Source organism: Camellia sinensis, chromosome 1, assembly GCF_055761805.1.
Source record: "Camellia sinensis isolate YWXY chromosome 1, ASM5576180v1, whole genome shotgun sequence".
NCBI lineage: Eukaryota > Viridiplantae > Streptophyta > Magnoliopsida > Ericales > Theaceae > Camellia > Camellia sinensis.
In genome coordinates this window covers 44,285,327-44,304,570 of record NC_138961.1, presented here as the reverse complement: position 1 = coordinate 44,304,570, position 19,244 = coordinate 44,285,327, and the positions used below count along the sequence as shown (strand labels likewise).

The 19,244-nt window shown below is 37.3% G+C and overlaps 1 pseudogene across 1 annotated transcript; it reads left to right on the top strand.

Moving 5' to 3' along the window:
- The first annotated feature begins 797 nt into the window (after positions 1–797).
- Positions 798–16,828, top strand: LOC145793708 (uncharacterized; annotated as a pseudogene). The gene is made up of 3 exons (XR_014333919.1): positions 798–1,438; positions 7,874–9,904; positions 16,206–16,828. The product of XR_014333919.1 is annotated as an uncharacterized LOC145793708 (transcript).
- Positions 16,829–19,244: the final 2,416 nt, after the last annotated feature.

Genomic DNA, 19,244 nt, shown 5'->3' with positions numbered 1-19,244 from the left:
GTTTATATAGGTGTCACGTTACGTTACGTTTATGTAAGTGTCACGTCACGTTACGTTTACGTAGGATCATGTGGAATACATTCCTATCTAAATAAGACTTGAGACTCTATAAGAAATTACACAGGACTTAGCCTAGCATAAGTGTCTGAAAAAAGACTTATAAATAAGTCTCCCTAATCTTTATAATAAAAAACATAAATAAAAAAAAAACACAATTTTGTAGTGGATTTTATGCAGACCATCGATTGATCAGGATGATATACAATAAAGGACTGGGCTATTCAATTTCACACCTAGTCTTATACTGTAATCGGAGGTTCAATAACATTTTTAACCCCAATTAATTTTGCCTAATTGAAGAAATAGAGAAAAGGATTAGGTCGGTGGCTCAGTAATGGTAGAAAAGAGACGGTGATTTGTACTTAGGGGTTGTTTGACGTATACTAAAAAAGTGCCTTTTTTATATTTTTTATCTTTTTTGAGTCATATTATTTTTTTTATTTTTTTACACATTTTTTCGTAAAAAATTAAAAAATATACTTATTTAGCACTTTTCAACAACCTTTTAGTAAAGGGGGAAAGGGAGAGGGTAAAATAATAATGGGATAAGTTGATGGCATATGTGTCTGCAAACGCAGACATAGGATTGGCAACTAGTCCGTGTATAGTCGGTGTCTGCAAATCAATTTTAAATTCATATGCCTTTACTTTCTCAACTATTATAAATCCACAGCCATTGTTCCCTGCTAAAACTTTTTCTCATAACATTCGATGAGATTTGCAAGCATGAACTCAATCAAAGCTTGCTCACCTATTGTTCATGTCTTTCTTTTCATATGCTATAGCTTGCTTCTTTTCAACTCATCAGCCACAACCACCTCGATGCTAGGAAATGAAACTGATCGACTCGCTTTGCTCGAGTTTAAAGCTAAGATAACTCATGACCCTCTCGATTTCATGAGCTCTTGGAATGATTCCACTCATTTCTGCCAGTGGCAAGGTGTAACATGTAGTCGTCGCCATCAAAGGGTGACCGGTTTATCTCTTAATTCTCTGAAACTTGAGGGGTCTCTACCACCACACACTGGAAATCTAAGCTTTCTTAACGGTTTAGACATCCAAAACAATGGTTTCAGTGAGGAAATCCCTCAAGAGATAGGTCATTTGCGCAGGCTATGGTATTTAGGCCTGGAAAATAATTCATTTGGAGGTGAAATACCTGCCAATCTGTCACGCTGCTCAAATCTTCAGTGGCTGCGGTTAGGCAACAACGAGCTTGTGGGGGAAGTCCCCAGTGAGCTTGGTTCGCTGTCAAAGCTCCTTAATCTTTTTATTTACTTCAACAATTAATCAGGCGAAATACCATCTTCCTTTGGGAATTTATCATCTCTTGTGGCTCTCTCCGCAGCAGGAAACAATTTCGTGGGGAGTATTGTAAGTTTTAATAATACATGTAACCATAATAATAATGCGGAATTAAACTTTACAGGATCTTGAATTCAATACAACTCAAGAATAAAACGAATATATACCTTTGTCAGCCATTGAATTAGAGAAGTTGAGAAAATACCCCTTAGAGTTGAACCTTTAATTTTGGCTCACCTTCTTCTCTCTATCTCTCTTAATTAGGATGACTATAAAACTTAAAGTGATGGAAAAATACTCATGATATGAAAGGGGAGTCACCCATCCTTATATAGAGGAGAGAAGAGGGCCAGATAAACTCTATCAGAAGAATTCCTAATCCATCAAGGTTTCCTTCTTATCTTAGAAGAGTGATTATATTAAAATTCTATTTACTGAACTTGATCTCAAATATTGGCTTTATCTATTTGTGGTGTCCAAATAAATTAAAACATGTAGAAAATATATAGGCTATTGGGCCACACTAGAAAAATAAATCCAACATTCTCCCACTTGGCCCATTAAGCCGATTATGATGCAATTATGAGTTTTTTCAAAAATATGCAACTTAAAAAATTTTGACTCATTGGATTCCACACTAAAAACTTTGACATGTGATCACGAATTTTAAAAAATAGCCAATAAGTTCAGATATATTAGAAACTATAATACTGTGATTACTTCAGACCACCAATGTGAGTCATAGCGGTTATAGAACATTTATGTCATATTTCCTTCTATGCACTACACCATTGATAACCTTCACCAACCCAGTCCTTTATTGGGATATATAATTATTTTCCTGAAAGGCCCCTGTAATTTGTCTTGTTAAGACATTTCCTGTTTATCAATATTCAAAATAATGTGTACACACACTTTTAGAAACAGGAAAAACAGAAACAAAATTATTATTGCGCAAATAGTGTCAAAAATAAGCACTCATGATTAACCATACACATCAAGGGTTGCTTAAAAGACCCATCCTGATAACATGCTCTTTGTATGTCTTTGGTGGCAATCCCTTTGTGAATGGATCAGCAATCATAAGAGAGGTGCTTAAATTTTCAATTAACACTTGTTGTTTCTGGACTCTCTCTCTAACAACCAAGTACTTTACTTCCATGTGTTTGGAACCACTGGAGTACTTTCCATTCTTAGAGAAGAAAACTGCTGCGGTATTGTCACAATATATCTTCAGCGGCCTGGCAATTGAGTCAACAACACCAAGTCCTGAGATGAAATTTCGCAACCATAAAGCATGATTTGTAGCCTCAAAGCATATGGAATGTCCTTCATTTGTTTTCTTTTCAAGTCATTCCTTGGACACTGTTTTTCACGTAATTTATCACCCTTCATGATGGGTGCATCATCGACTGAACAAAACTGCATATTGAATCTCTCCAAAACACGATCAATATATCCTTTTGAGATAGTCCTAGCAATCCTCAAGATCGATTCCTAAAGATCTCTATGCCAATAACATAGTTTGCCTCACCCATATCGACCATTTTAAAGTTCTTGGAGAGATATTCCTTGGTTTTATGCAATAAGCAAAGGTCATTACTAGCTAACAAAATGTCATCCATATATAGCACCAACATAATGAACTTGCTCCCACTAACCTTCATATATATACACTAATCAACTGCATTTTCCTTAAATCCGAAAGAGGTAATGGTATCATTAAACCTTAAACACCATTGCCTAGAAGCTTGTTTAAGGCCATATATGGATTTCTTTAATTTGCAAGCTAAATGTTCTTTACCTTTCTTTGCAAATTCTTCTGGCTACTCCATATAAATTTCTTCATCCAAATTCTCATTTAAAAAAGCAATTTTCACATCCATTTGATGCAACTCTAAGTCATAATGAGCTACCAATGCTAGGATGATTCTAAGCGAGTCCTTCTTAGATACTGAAGAGAAGGTTTCTGTATAGTCTATGCCTTCTTTTTGAGTAAAATCCTCGGCAACAAGTCTGGCTTTAAATCGTTCGATATTGCCTTTTGCATCACGCTTGGTCATGAAGACCCATTTATACCCGACTTTTTTGCAGTTATTAGGCAATTCGACGAGATCCCAAACACTATTCTGTTCCATGGATTTTAGCTCTTCATTTATAGCATTGACCCATTTAGAAGAATCATCACTATTCATGGCTTGTGAAAATGAGACTGGATCTTTGTTAATCCCAATATCAAAATCAGATTCCTGTAGATACACCATGTAATCATCTGGAATGGCAGGCTTTCTGTCCCTCTGAGATCTTCTCAGAACTGCCGGTTGTGGTGGTTCTACAATATTTTCAATGGTGGTATCTTCATGAAGTGGTGAAACATGGGGTGGTGAAGGATTTTCATTATGTTGTTCGTTTCCCTCTGCCTGTGGAATAGTCTGAGGAACAACAATTTTTCGATAAGGGTCAAATGTTGGCACATCTACCCCAAATTCCTCGAAATTCACCACTCGTGTTTTCTCACTCCCACTAATTTCACCATTCTCTAGGAATCTAGCATTACCAGTCTCCACTATCCTCGTACTGTGATTAGGACAATAAAATTTGTACCCTTTAGACTTGTCTAGTTAACCAATGAAATATCCAGATTTTGTTCTTGAGTCCAACTTTTTCTCTTGTGGGTTGAAGATTCTTGCCTCTACTAGACAACCCCAAATATGTAAGTGTCTCAAACTAGGTTTTCTACCAGTCCACAACTCAAAAGGAGTTGATGGGACCGCGTTACTAGGAACCCTATTTAAGATATACATTGTAGTCTTTAAAGATTCACCCCACATTGAAATAGGTACAATTGAGTAACTTAACATACTCCTAACCATATCTCTAAGTGTACGATTACGCCTTTCAGCAACTCCATTTTGCTGTGGCATACCAGGCATTGTATATTGAGCACAAATGCCTTTCTTTTCTAAGAATTTGGCAAATGGGCCAGGATTTTGGCCTAACTCATCATATTTATCATAATATTCACCACCCCTGTTTGATCTCACTATTTTAACCTTTCTATCTAATTGTCTCTCGACTTCAGTTATGTACACCTCATGGATGTCAACAGCCTGAGACTTTTCATGAATTAGATACATATATCCATAACGTGAGAAGTCATCTATAAATGTGATAAAATATTTTTCACCACTAAGACATGGGATGTTGAGTGGCCCGCAAATATCTGTATGAATTATCTCAAGAAGCTCATTACTTCTTGTGGCACCTTTCTTGGTGTGTTTGGTTTGCTTTCCTTTAATGCAATCCACACATATCTGAAAATCAGTGAAGTCTAGGTTTTCCAAAATCCCATTCTTCACCAAATTTTCAATTCTATTTCTAAAGATATGCCCCAACCGTCTATGCCACAAGATTGGGGATTTTTCATTAATTAGACCACGTCTTAAACCAATATTTGAATGCAGAGTTACTAATGATTGTGCAAACTCATGATTTAAGGTAATTTTATATAAACCATCACATAAATTACCAGAACCAATCACTTTTGAATTAAACATTAAATTGAGTTTTCCACAATTAAATAAAACTGAATATCCAACACGATCTAATTTGGATAATGAAACAAAATTCCTAGAAATTGAAGGAACATAAAAAGTGTCTTCTAGATCCATCTGATGACCCATCTCTAAGATCAGTCGATAGGTTTCTACAGCTACGACTTCAGCTTTGAGACGGTTCCCCATATAGACAATTCTTTCACTTTCCTTCGGTTTCCTGGTTAAGAGATATCCCTGCATGTCATTTGCAATGTGGATCGTGGCCCTAGAGTCAATCCACCAAGTATTAGAAGATACTTCAGCAAGATTTGATTCATAACAAACAAAAGAAAATTTCTTACATTTCTTTTCGAACCAAGCCTTTCGCTTGCTGCAGTCTTTCTTCACATGTCCCTTCTTGCCACAAAAGTAGCACTAGACAGTGAAACCATTCTGAGCCTGATTTTCTTCCCCAGGTTCATTCTTTTTCTTTAGTGGATTTTTCTTTGATTTTATAAACTTACCCATCTTTTTCTTTATAGCTCCATGAGTTACAGCCAATGCAGTTTGACGTCCTTCCTCCCTCAACCTCACTTCCTACTGAATACACATATTAGTCATCTCATTCAAACTCCATTTATCTTTATTGGTGTTATAGTGAATTTTGAATGCACCGAACTGTGATGGAAGTGAGTTGAGAATAAACTGCACGAGGAAAGTTTCATCAACCTGCATCCCTAAAGTTTTAAGTTTTGCAACTTTGTCGCCATATTGAGGATGTGATCCTAAACTCCTCGGTGGCCATTATATTTCATTGTTGTTAATTCAACCATAAGAGTGCCAGCAAGTGGCTTGTCGATCTTCAACAGCCTTTAACCAAATTTTACTTTAAGCGTTAGGGTAATGTCACTAAAGAGTCCTTTGGTCAATAACCATGTAAGATCCCAGGACGGTCGGAGGAGTCAATATAGCCTCCCTTCTAAGTCCAACCACTTTAGATAGCAAGCTATCTTTTTGACAGATCTTAAGAGGTATTAACACAAGATCTCATAAGTAACACGGAAAAAGGCATAAACAATATACATATTAAAGCTTTGAGAATTATGATGAACTATTGATATCACATAAGTTTTTCCTTTGGGCAAAACTTAGGTATATCTATTGTCCACTCGTCAAGAATCACTTATGTAGGTCTAAAGTAATTTATGCAATTTTTCAGCTAGTCATGTTACATTTGGGTATTCAATTCTAATCTGTCAAATTACATAAGTTACATTATCCTACCCAGTTTATAATTATTTGAAAGTGACTCTCCTTTGGGCTAGTCTCAATCTCCTAATTATAACTGCAATTGAGAATATTATCGACCTTAATGTTACCCTTTTAACAATTCTTTTATGTAGTTCTATATTCATAAGTTTTACAAATCTAGGCCACTTTGGCAGCTACTAAATTAGTAAACCCTATGAATACGGAACTAACCAACGATATTCTCTATTCATTAATTTTGAGTTATTTAATTATCATTAATTCAATCACAATTTTAATGAAATCACTATTTTATGATTTCTAAAATTTCTTTTATGTGATTGCAATTACCAATATAATAATAATAATAATAATAATAATAATAATAATAACTCTTGACGAACATGAATATTTATATATCAAAATCATGTAATATATCAATCATGAATATCTCATATAATGGTTAATAAGAATTACACCTAAATGAATTAACCACTTCATTATTTAATATTCAATGTCATAAAATTATATCATGATATCAAATTTAAATCATGAAAAAAAATAAATAAATATTAACAATAATAGACAATAAGTGTGCATAATTAGACAAGGCAAAAACATAATCCTCTAATGTGATACAATCAAATAAATATATTTATTTAATAGATCGAACGATTCAACAAAATTCTAAGATTGCATTTAATCTATGCACTTTATCATAACGGCAAGCAATACAGTTAATTCAATATCATATTATGATGATTATAATAATTATTATTATTACTAAAATTAATAATAAATCAAAACATGCATATTCACATTTACATGACATTCATCACTCGTAGCGTGGCTTGTATTACTCACCACTTGTTTCCAAGGCCGTATCTCTGCGGAAAGAGGCCCAGAGACTTTCCTGCCTAACTTAAATAGGAGCACTATGTAAAGATCATTTAAATAAAAGCAAAAGTATGTGGCAAATAAGTGGACTATTATCATACAAACTTTAAAGTCATGTCTATGTATATGCTTATTGTAAAGGGTTATGAAGAGCATGCTAATAGCATAACAAAAATCAAAAGAAAGGTGTATTACACGTTTGATCAATACAAACAAATTGAGATAATATTTTAAAGTCAATACTTTTAATAAAACAAAGGTACCGTTTATTAATAACAGTATCATAAATATATTATTATTCCAAGGTGTATTGATTCACAAAACTAAAGCTCTGATACCACATGTAAGTTTTAATAATACATGTAACCATAATAATAATGCGGAATTAAACTTTACAGGATCTTGAATTCAATACAACTCAAGAATAAAACGAATATATACCTTTGTCAGCCATTGAATTAGAGAAGTTGAGAAAATACCCCTTAGAGTTGAACCTTTAATTTTGGCTCACCTTCTTCTCTCTGTCTCTCTTAATTAGGATGACTATAAAACTTAAAGTGATGGAAAAATACTCATGATATGAAAGGGGAGTCACCCATCCTTATATAGAGGAGAGAAGAGGGCCAGATAAACTCTATCAGAAGAATTCCTAATCCATCAAGGTTTCCTTCTTATCTTAGAAGAGTGATTATATTAAAATTCTATTTACTGAACTTGATCTCAAATATTGGTTTTATCTATTTGTGGAGTCCAAATAAATTAAAACATGTAGAAAATATGTAAGCTATTGGGCCACACTAGAAAAATAAATCCAACAAGTATTCCAGAGTCAATAAGCAGCTTGCAGAGTATAACGTATCTTGCTTTCGGAGGAAACAAGCTTTCGGGTATTTTTCCTCCCTCGATTTTCAACATCTCTTCTCTTATGTTCTTGCCTCTTCCTAAAAATCTGTTTCATGGTAGTCTTCCTGCGGACCTAGGCTTCACTCTTCCTAATCTTGAAGTTATAAATGTCGCTGACAACCAACTTTCTGGATCCATTCCTGTATCGATATCCAATGCCACAAATCTAATGAGACTGACAATACCATTAAACAATTTTACTGGAAAAGTGCCTACCTTGGAGAAATTGCATAATCTCTAGTGGCTAAGTATTTCTCAAAATCATCTGGGAAATGGAGAAGACGATGATTTGGACTTTTTCTCATCTTTGGTAAACTGTACTAGTTTGGAGCTATTGGCTATCAACACGAACAATTTTGGAGGTATATTGCCAGATGTAGGCAATTTTTCTTCCCAACTCAAAATAATGTCTCTTGAAAATAATCAGATATCTGGAAGCATACCAACTGGTACACAGAATCTCCATAGCTTAGAGATATAGTATCTGGGCAATAACCAATTCAATGGCAGCATTACCGCAGCCATTGGAGAACTTAAAAACCTTACAGAATTGGGTTTTAGCGGGAATGAGTTATCAGGGAATATTCCGTTCTCCCTAGGAAATCTGACATCGTTAACTGAACTTGGTTTCGGAGGAAACAATCTAGAAGGCAGCATACCTCCAACTTTAGGGAAATGCAATCGGTTAGTATTACTTGATCTTTCTCGTAACAATCTTAGCGGTACCACACCCCCAGAAGTTATCGGTCTTTCATCCTTGTCAATTGTTCTTGATTTGTCTAAAAATAATTTGACTGGTTCTCTTCCCATGGAAGTTGGTAATTTGAAAAATCTTGCCAACTTAGATATGTCGGATAACAATTTGTCCGGTGAAATTCCAATTAATCTTGGCAGTTGCACAAGCATGGAACAGCTAATCATGAAGGACAACTTCTTCCAAGGAAGCATGCCTCCATCATTGAGTTCGTTGCGTGGTCTTCAATACTTGGATCTTTCGCGAAACAACTTGACTGGCCAAATTCCAGTGTATTTAGAGAACTTTTCATTGCAGAAATTGAATTTGTCTTTCAATGATTTCGAGGGTGAGGCACCAGTTTCTGGAATCTTCAAGAATGCTAGTGCAGTTTCTTTGGTTGGAAATGACAAGCTTTGCAGTGTCATGCCTGGATTCAATATATCAACATGTTCCATCAAAGGGTCAAAGAAGCGAAAATGGTCCCATTTGCTGAAGAAGTTAATTCCCATAACTTGTGGGATTGCAATACTGGTTTTGATGTTGTCTTTAGCAATTCTTTATCGGTTGAGAAGAAAGAGAAAGGAGCCTTCTTCAGAATCTTCAATGTTGGCTTCGGTTTTACAAGTGTCTTATGAGAACCTCCTAAAAGCAACTGGTGGGTTCTCTTCAGACAAATTGATCGGTGTGGGTAACTTTGGTTTTGTGTATAAAGGAACTCTCGATCACTCTACCACATTTGTAGCTGTGAAGGTACTCAACCTTCAACGCCGCGGAGCTGAAAATACTTTCATGGCAGAGTGTGAAGCATTGAGAAATATCAGGCATCGAAATCTGATTAAGATATTAACTGTTTGCTCGAGTGTTGATTTTCAAGGCAATGATTTCAAGGCGCTGGTTTATGACTTCATGGTTAACGGGAGTCTAGAGGACTGGTTGCATCCTCATCCAAGTTCAGCATAGTCAAGGAAATTGAACCTTCTACAGACATTAAATATTGCCATTGACGTTGCTTGTGCACTGGATTATCTTCATCATCATTGCGAAACACCAATAATTCACTGCGATCTCAAGCCAAGCAATGTTCTTCTGGACAATGATATGATTGGTCATGTTGGTGATTTTGGGTTACCGAAATTCCTTCCTGAAGCCACCCAAAACTTTAATATGAATCAGACAAACTCTATTGGAATAAGAGGGACTATTGGGTACACTGCTCCAGGTAATATGCTGCAACCTTATTTTTGTATTCTTTTTCTCTTCTGTTTATTTAAAGATGCTTCTACAAATTCACCTATGTTATTTTGTCAGAAATACCACGGATCCTGAGATTAATTAATTATTTATTTTTAAGCCGAGTTTGTAATTTTGTGGATCAAAACAAAGATTGGTTCAATATTACGCCTACAAAATGCTAGACTATGTCGAGTTGTTAACACAAATGAGTGAATAAATCCTGTTATTTTTCTGGATTTGGCAGGTTCAAAAAACTAAACAAAACCAGCATGGTTTTTTTATTTGACATGATTTTGGAAGCATTTTTTTAATTTTATTTTTGTGATTTTAACACAGTAAATGTCAAATGAGATAATTCATGCTATCAAATATCAATGGCCAATATGTTGATACACAGTATGGCACCATTTACGACTTGCTGTGGTTGAGTTTAGTGTAAATACTGCACATACAGTACCGGTAATATCTGCTGGATTTAGTCCTATTTGGAGGCCTTGAGGCCTAGTTGGGCCTGCTTGTTGAATATTGGCTACAGATTCTGGCCATGTGATGGAAAGTGGCAGCCAGCTACATGGTGGGGAAGCCATGAGGCCATGTGAGTTGGCCATGAGGCCATGAGAAGCCATGTGAAGCATCAATCTGGAAAGCCACCGAAAGCACAACAATGGGCTGGCAGCCAGCTCATTTCAAAGACTTTCTCTTGCATTTGTAATCTCTATATATAGAGAAGCTAAGGAGAGTTGAGAAGTACAGCTGAGATAACAGAGAGGTGTGAGCTTAGAGAGCAAAGAGAGAGAGAGAATTACAGAGGAGTGTTGTAATTCTTACCATTTTGTTCAATATAGTGAATCTGCTGCCCGTGGACGTAGGCGACTTGCCGAACCACGTTAAATCTTGTGTGTTATTGCTTGTTTGAGTTCCCTGGTGTGCCCCCAATCCGCAACAATTGGTATCAGAGCTCGGGTTACGAAAAATCGAATTTTTTCCGAAAGTGACCAGATTTCGAAGTGCTCAAAATCCACTTTTGACCATACCCGGAGGAAGAACTCCCCGAGAGGAGTCCAGAACAGCAAAAACAGAGCCCAGAGGAGCTTCGATGCGCCGTCACGCGCCAGGAGAAGATTGCGCGTGAAACCCACGCGCCACACGCGCCCCACGCGCCGCTCAGTGAAGAAGACGACCTAGTTAGCCGACACATCAGCCACGTGTCAGCCACGTGTCGGACACGTGCCCTGCCCAGTCAGCCTGAGCCGCTGACCAAGCCGCGTTGACCAGCCGTCAAGCCGAGTTGACTGCGCCGTCAAGCAGAGTTGACCAGCCGTCAAGCCGCGTTGACCGCGCCGCCGATCCTCCGTTGACCGCGCCGCCTGCGCCGTTGACCGAGCCGTTGACCGGAGAAATTATCCGGTGCATCTCAGTGCACCAGATTCTGTAGATCTGACCCATCCAAAGTGTTTTTGCCAGATCGGAGCCATTCGGAGTCCGTTTTTGACGATCCAATAGTGCTTCCCAACTATTTGGAGTAGTCCGGACACATCTGTATGGTCATTTTTTTGAATTGAAGTTTCTAAAAAATGGCAGAATCTAGATCAACCGAGTCCGTAAGTAATTCAGCCAGTACAAGCACTTCTAGGCATTGGACCCCGGTGTCCCATGCCAAGTTCGAGGTAGAGAAGTTCGATGGAAGCAGCAACTTCGGCATGTGGAGATGCGAAGTTAAGGATATGCTTGTCCAAATGAACCTGCACTTCACTCTGGGAGACAAACCAGATGACCTGGACGAGATAGAATGGGAGAGGGTGAATCTCCTGGCCTGTAGTTCCATCCGACTTTGCCTTGCAAAAGAGGAGAAGTATGCCTTTACAGAATATGATATTGCGAAGAAGCTTTGGAAGGCGCTGGAAGATAAGTTCATGACAAAGAGCATTGAGAACCGGCTCTACTTGAGGAAGAGGTTGTTTCGTTTTGACTACATTAAAGGTATTTCGATGAACGAACACCTAAATAACTTCAACAAAATTATTACGGATTTGAAGAATTTGGATGATCAAGTTGGTGATGAAGACAAAGCACTGTTATTGTTAAATTCCTTGCCTGACTCGTATGATCATCTCACTACTACTTTACTGTACGGTAAAGATAATATCAAGTATATTGATGTTACAAACGCCTTGGTGAACAATGAGTTCAGAAGGAAAGATAAGTCTGCAAACAGGGACTCAACATCCGAGGCATTAACAGTCAGAGGCAGAACAAATAACAGAAGAAATACAGGGCGAGGAAAGTCTCGCTCAAAATCCAGGGGGAAACCTTCAGACAAAAGACGTCTTGCAAAAGACGAGTGTGCAGCTTGTCTCCATAAGGGGCATTGGGCAAAAGATTGTCCAAATAAAGACAAGACAGAAGAGAAGGTGAATATTGCACAAGATGGAGATAATGATGAAGGAGGAGCCTTCACAGTTTCATCATATGGCCAGTATGATGAATGGATAATAGATTTCGGATGTTCATTCCATATGTGTCCTAACAAGCAGTGGTTCTCGAGCTTACGAGAGTTCAATGGAGGAGTTGTGCTGATGGGCAACGACCAAGCTTGCCAGACAAAGGGGATTGGAACAATTAAACTGAAGATCCATGATGGAACAATCAGAATTCTTGAAGATGTACGGTATGTACCAGATCTAACCAAGAATCTCATCTCAGTGGGAGTTTTAGACTCCAAAGGTTACAGAGTAACCATGGAAGGTGGAGTCCTTAAAGTTGTTCGAGGAGCATTGGTTGCAATGAAGGGTACTCGACAGGGAAATTTATATTTCCTAGATGGCTCTACAGTCACAGGGAGAGTGGCTATCTCCACCAGTTCCAGCTCAGAAGATGATGCATCAGACACTTCCAAACTTTGGCACATGCGCCTAGGGCATGTCGGTGAGAAGGCTTTACAAGGGTTGGTAAAGCAAGGCCTGTTGAAAGGCGCCAAGACGGGGAAGCTTGAGTTCTGCGAGCATTGTGTATTGGGCAAGCAAACAAGAATCAAGTTTGGTACTACAATTCACCGTACCAAAGGGATTCTAGCCTACGTCCACACCGACGTATGGGGTCCTTCCAAGAATGCTTCGTTGGGAGGTAAACACTACTTTGTGTCGTTCATTGATGATTTCTCTAGAAGAGTTTGGATTTATACAATGAAACACAAAGATGAAGTCTTAGACATCTTTCTTACGTGGAAGAAGATGATTGAGACCCAGACAGGCAGACAGATCAAGAAGCTCAGATCTGACAATGGTGGAGAATATACATTAGATCCCTTCTTTGAGGTTTGCCAGAATGCAGGGATAGTGAGACATTTCACAGTTCCTGGAACACCGCAGCAGAATGGAGTTGCAGAACGCATGAACCGCACTTTGGTGGAGAAAGTCCGGTGTATGCTGTCACAGTCTGGATTGAGCAAGGCATTTTGGGGCGAGGCATTGAACTATGCTCGTCATCTTGTCAACAGACTACCTACTGCAGCATTAGATGGGAAGACTCCCATGGAGGTATGGTCAGGAGTCCCAGTTACTGATTATGGTCAGTTACGTATCTTTGGATGTCCAGCATATTTTCATGTTACAGAATCTAAGTTGGATCCAAGAGCCAAGAAAGCCATCTTCTTGGGCTTCGGTGACGGTGTCAAGGGATACAGACTGTGGTGCCCTGAATCAAAGAAAGTTCTCATCAGAAGAGACGTTACCTTTGATGAGTCTGCAATGCTGAAGCAACCAGATCCTCAACAGAATGAGGAAGCATTGAAGAAGTCAGTGCAGGTGGAGTTTGAGACTCCAGCAAAGGCTAGTCAGCCAATCAACCATCCTGAAGAAGTCTCAGAGGATAGCTCTGAAGAGAGTTCAGATGAAAATGAAGATCCAGAGGCTCCGCAACAATCAGAACCCATTGCAATCAGGAAAGGAAAAAGGGTTACTAAGCAACCCAGTTGGATGACCGATATGGTAGCCTATGCACTTCCAATCATTGAAGACAATGTTCCTTGCACTTTCAAAGAAGCCGTGCATAATGCAGAAAGTGTCAAATGGAAGGAGGCTATGGATGAAGAGATCGGGTCATTTCACAAGAACCAGACTTGAGAGTTGGTGCAACTTCCAAAAGGCAAGAAAGCAATTGGGTGTAAGTGGGTTTACACCAAGAAGGAAGGCATTCCAGGCAGAGACAACATCAGATTCAAAGCTAGATTGGTAGCTAAAGGCTATGCTCAGAAGGAAGGAATAGACTACAATGAGGTATTCTCACCTGTTGGGAAGCACACGTCTATTCGCATCTTGTTAGCTTTGGTTGCACAGTTTGATCTCGAGCTCGCCCAACTCGACGTCAAAACTGCCTTCTTACATGGAGATCTTGAAGAGGAGATATACATGTCCCAGCCAGATGGTTTCAAAATTGCTGGAAAAGAGAATTGGGCCTGTAAGCTGAACAAATCGTTGTACGGATTGAAGCAATCCCCGAGACAGTGGTACAAGCGATTTGATCGGTTCATGATGGAGAAAGAATACACAAGAAGTCAATTTGATCATTGTGTATATTTCCGTAAGCTTCCCGATGGTTCCTTCATCTATTTGCACTTATATGTAGATGATATGCTGATTGCATCTACGAGCAAGGTGGAGATTGACAAACTCAAGGCACAGTTAGCAAGGGAGTTTGAAATGAAGGATTTGGGAGAAACAAAGAAAGTTCTTGGCATGGAGATCAAGAGAGACAGGAAGAAGGGCACGGTTTGTCTGACACAAACCCAGTATCTGAAAAAGGTGTTAGACAGATTTGGCATCAATGGGAAAACCAAAGCTGTAAGTACACCATTGGCCCCTCATTTCAAGCTTAGTGCTTCGTTGTCTCCACGCACAGAAGAAGAACGGAAGCATATGGCACAGGTTCCATATGCAAATGCAGTTGGTGCATTAATGTATGCTATGGTTTGTACACGGCCTGACATCTCGCATGCTGTGAGTATGGTAAGCAGGTATATGCATGATCCAGGAAAAGATCACTGGCAGGCAGTGAAATGGATCCTAAGGTACATACATGGCACGGTCAATCTGGGATTGAAGTTCGAGAGAGATAACCGACTCGGGCAGAATTTGGAAGGATATGTGGACTCAGATTATGCTGGTGACTTAGACAAACGCCGGTCAACAACAGGGTATTTATTTACGCTTGCTAAAGGGCCGGTAAGTTGGAGGTCAACGCTTCAGGCAACGGTGGCTTTGTCTACTACAGAGGCAGAGTACATGGCAGTGACGAAAGCCTTTAAGGAAGCTATTTGGCTACATGGGTTGATTGAAGACTTGGGAATTGTGCAGAAGCACGTTGAGGTGTTTTGTGACAGTCAGAGTGCCATTTGTTTGGCAAAGAACCAGGTTCATCATGCCCGCACCAAGCACATTGATGTCCGTTTCCATTTCATCCGAGAAATTGTGAATGAAGGGGATATTCTGCTTCAAAAGATTGGTACTGCAGATAATCCGGCCGATATGCTCACAAAGGTAGTTTCTGGGATCAAGTTCCAACATTGTTTGGACTTGGTCAACATCTCTCGGAACTGAGCACCTTCGGGTGCATGGCAGTGTTGATCGATCACTATGTTGGATAAGGGAATCCTCGCCAAGGTGGAGATTTGTTGAATATTGGCTACAGATTCTGGCTATGTGATGGAAAGTGGCAGCCAGCTACATGGTGGGGAAGCCATGAGGCCATGTGAGTTAGCCATGAGGCCATGAGAAGCCATGTGAAGCATCAATCTGGAAAGCCACCGAAAGCACAACAATGGGCTGGCAGCCAGCTCATTTCAAAGACTTTCTCTTGCATTTGTAATCTCTATATATAGAGAAGCTAAGGAGAGTTGAGATGTACAGCTGAGATAACAGAGAGGTGTGAGCTTAGAGAGCAAAGAGAGAGAGAGAATTATAGAGGAGTGTTGTAATTCTTACCATTTTGTTCAATATAGTGAATCCGATGCCCGTGGACGTAGGCGACTTGCCGAACCACGTTAAATCTTGTGTGTTATTGCTTGTTTGAGTTCCCTGGTGTGCCCCCAATCCGCAACACTGCTGTGAAAAACTGGTCGATTGGAATTGGCATCCAAACAGACCCAAAAGATTAAAAAATAAATTCCAATAATACTGAAATTTCATCAAAATTTTAATGCAAAAAGCTTATGAGATCACAGTTTTAACCTTTGGGAGAGTAACTTGCCATTTATTTTGTTCAGTACTCACTATATATCATGTGCACTACAGAGTATGGAATGGGAAGTGAAGTGTCTACGTGCGGTGATGTCTACAGCTATGGCATTCTCTTGTTGGAAATGTTCACCAACAAAAGACCCACTAACGAATTGTTCAAAGACGGTCTAAACCTTCACAACTTCGCCAAAGCATCAATCCCTGACCGCGTGCTAGACATTGTAGATCCAATACTTCTTCATGAGGAAGAACACGATAGTACCTCAGACAATGACACTCGTTCTCAGAACAGCATGGGGAGTCACAAAATTCAACAGTGCTTGAATTCAATAATTTGAGTCGGAGTCGCTTGCTCTGCAGAATTGGCAAGGTAGCGAATGAACATAAGCGACGTTGCTGCTGAATTACATTCCATCAGGAACATTTTTCTGGGAACTGGAAGACACGGAGAGAGACGAACAACCGTTACACCTCCACCTGGGGGTCTCTGACATTTGCTGTGATGACCAGAATGCCTCCAAAGACAAGACCGGCCTGCCAATTCACTAATGTAACACAGAGTACGAACACATAATGGATGGTTGAGATTTATTTTGAATGTGGACTCCATTATAATTGGGTTTAATCCCAGCCATCAATTGCATTTTCTGTCGATCATAGTTTTTGATTCATTCTAATGCCGTTAGCATTATTACTACTGCCAATGTTATGCTGTGTATTGAAAGTGGATATGGCTGACCATGGCGCATTGGTTTACATGCTTGCTATCAGAATAATTTTTGTTTTTTGATGCTGCCAGTGATTGTGTAGATGATGTTGTTACAGCTGTGTAAAATGCCGCCTAATTTGTTAAAATCGTATTGATTTGTATCAATATGCATCGCTCTGTCCACTAATTACGGATTAAACTTTAAATTTATAATTCGCATTCTAAATTGTATCGCTCCGTTATAATTAATACATATATATTTTTTAACTTCTAATGAAATATCAAAGTAAAAATGAGTGTGAGAGAGATTTAAGATGCAAAATTTATTACAAATTAGTAGTTATATATATGAAATATAAAATTAGTTTGTGTTATATATATGAAAAATATTATGTAAATTAGTGTTATATATTATGCAAATATTAGATAATTTGTTAGAATATTCTTCAATTCGCCTAAAACCATCTAAACCGCGATTTGCCAATTCACCAATCCACCATTCGATTTGTAATTTTACTCTCAAATTGTCTAAACTGCACCACGTGCACCCGTAGATATTGTAACTTAAAAAGTCTCTATTGTAATTAGTTTCTGTTTCATTTCCTCGTAATTTTGTTAATTTATACACCACAACAAAAAGAATCTTTGAAGACGAAAACTAATGACGAAAACAAATTTTGTCACGAAAGAGTTACCTTTTCGTAAAGAAAATAATATTTCGTCTTCAAATGTACCATTTTTAGAGAGAGAAATAAAATTTCGTCACCAATCTACATACATAATAAAAAATAGGGTAAATTACAAAAACACACCCTGAGGTTTGCTTAAAATACGAATTGCCCCTTGTTGTTTGGAAAATTACAAACACCTACCTGTCAGAATTTTTTATCTAACAGAATTAATTGAAAAAGTGAAATTTCTAACGGTTCACCTATACAATAATAAAATTATCTGAATTATTAATTGAAATAAAATTTTAACATTATTAAAAACTGTTAAAACTTGATGATTTATTAATAAAAGGACCTATTTGTGATGAAATTATAAACCTTAGGAAGCATAATGTAATTTCTAGAATCAGATGGAGTAATTTGTAATTGAAGTAAACCTTAGGGGGTGTGTTTGTAATTTACCCTAAAAAATTAGGTGACGAAATTTTTCGTCATTATTTTTATTTTTTTTTCATCACCAAAATTTTTTCCTACCATTAAAAAATTTGAGGGAATTATGTCGCCAAGTTAGAGCAACTCCAACCACATTCTCTACTTTTCACTAGCTAAAGTATAAAAAAAGTACACTCTTTATTTTATCTAATTACTTTAGCTATTGTGTTCTCCAACCACGCTCTTTATTTTAGCTAATCATTTAAACTAGGACAAATTACACTAACAGTCCCTATAGTTTGGGACTCGTGTCACTTTGGTCCCTAACTTTTCAATTATGATATATTTGACTCTGAATTTTGAATCTTGTTCCAAATAATGAAATTGAAGATATCATTGTTTAATTTCAAGGGCAAAATCATCAATTTAATAAAATATAAACTAATTTGACAAAAATAAATGTCAAAAAAATATTTTAAATTTTTTAAAAATTATTTTTATCCACCAATGATAAAATTATGTAAAATTGATAAAAATTAATAAAAATTACATGATTAATTTTTAAAAATTAATTTTACATGATCATCATCCAAACATATAATAAAAATTAATTTGGTAAAAAAATAAATAAATGTTTAAAAGATTTATCAATTTTACATAATTTTATTTTTAGTGGGTAGAAATAATTTTTAACAATTCAAAAATATTTGTTTGAAATTTATTTTTGTCAAATTAATTTATATTTTATCAAATTGATGATTTTGCCGTTGAAAAATCTAATGATATTTTCAATTGTCCTTATTTGGAACAAGATTCAAAATTTAGGGTCAAATGTGTCAAAATTGAAAAATCAGGGACCAAAGTAACACAAACCCCAAACTATAGGGACTATTAGTGTAATTCACCCTTTAAACTAACTTTATTAATTTTTAAAATAAAAATACTAATTGTTGATATTTTACTAATATAAATTTGCAATAATAATAAATTTGCCCATACAAACATACAAAACTTGTAGAATGAGGAGAAAAAAAAATACAAAATACAAAATAATTTATTCCGTAATTCATCAAACAGAATTGAAAGAACATATAAAATTGCTACACACACACACACACACACACACACATATATATATATATATATATAAAATATAAAATCCCAAATCCAAGACATAAATATACAAAAATCTAAAATATATACATACATAATTGTTTGGAGAGCCTCTAGGGCTCTTCAATTGTAGCCACAAAAAAAAATAAGATGGTAAAGTAGCTAGCC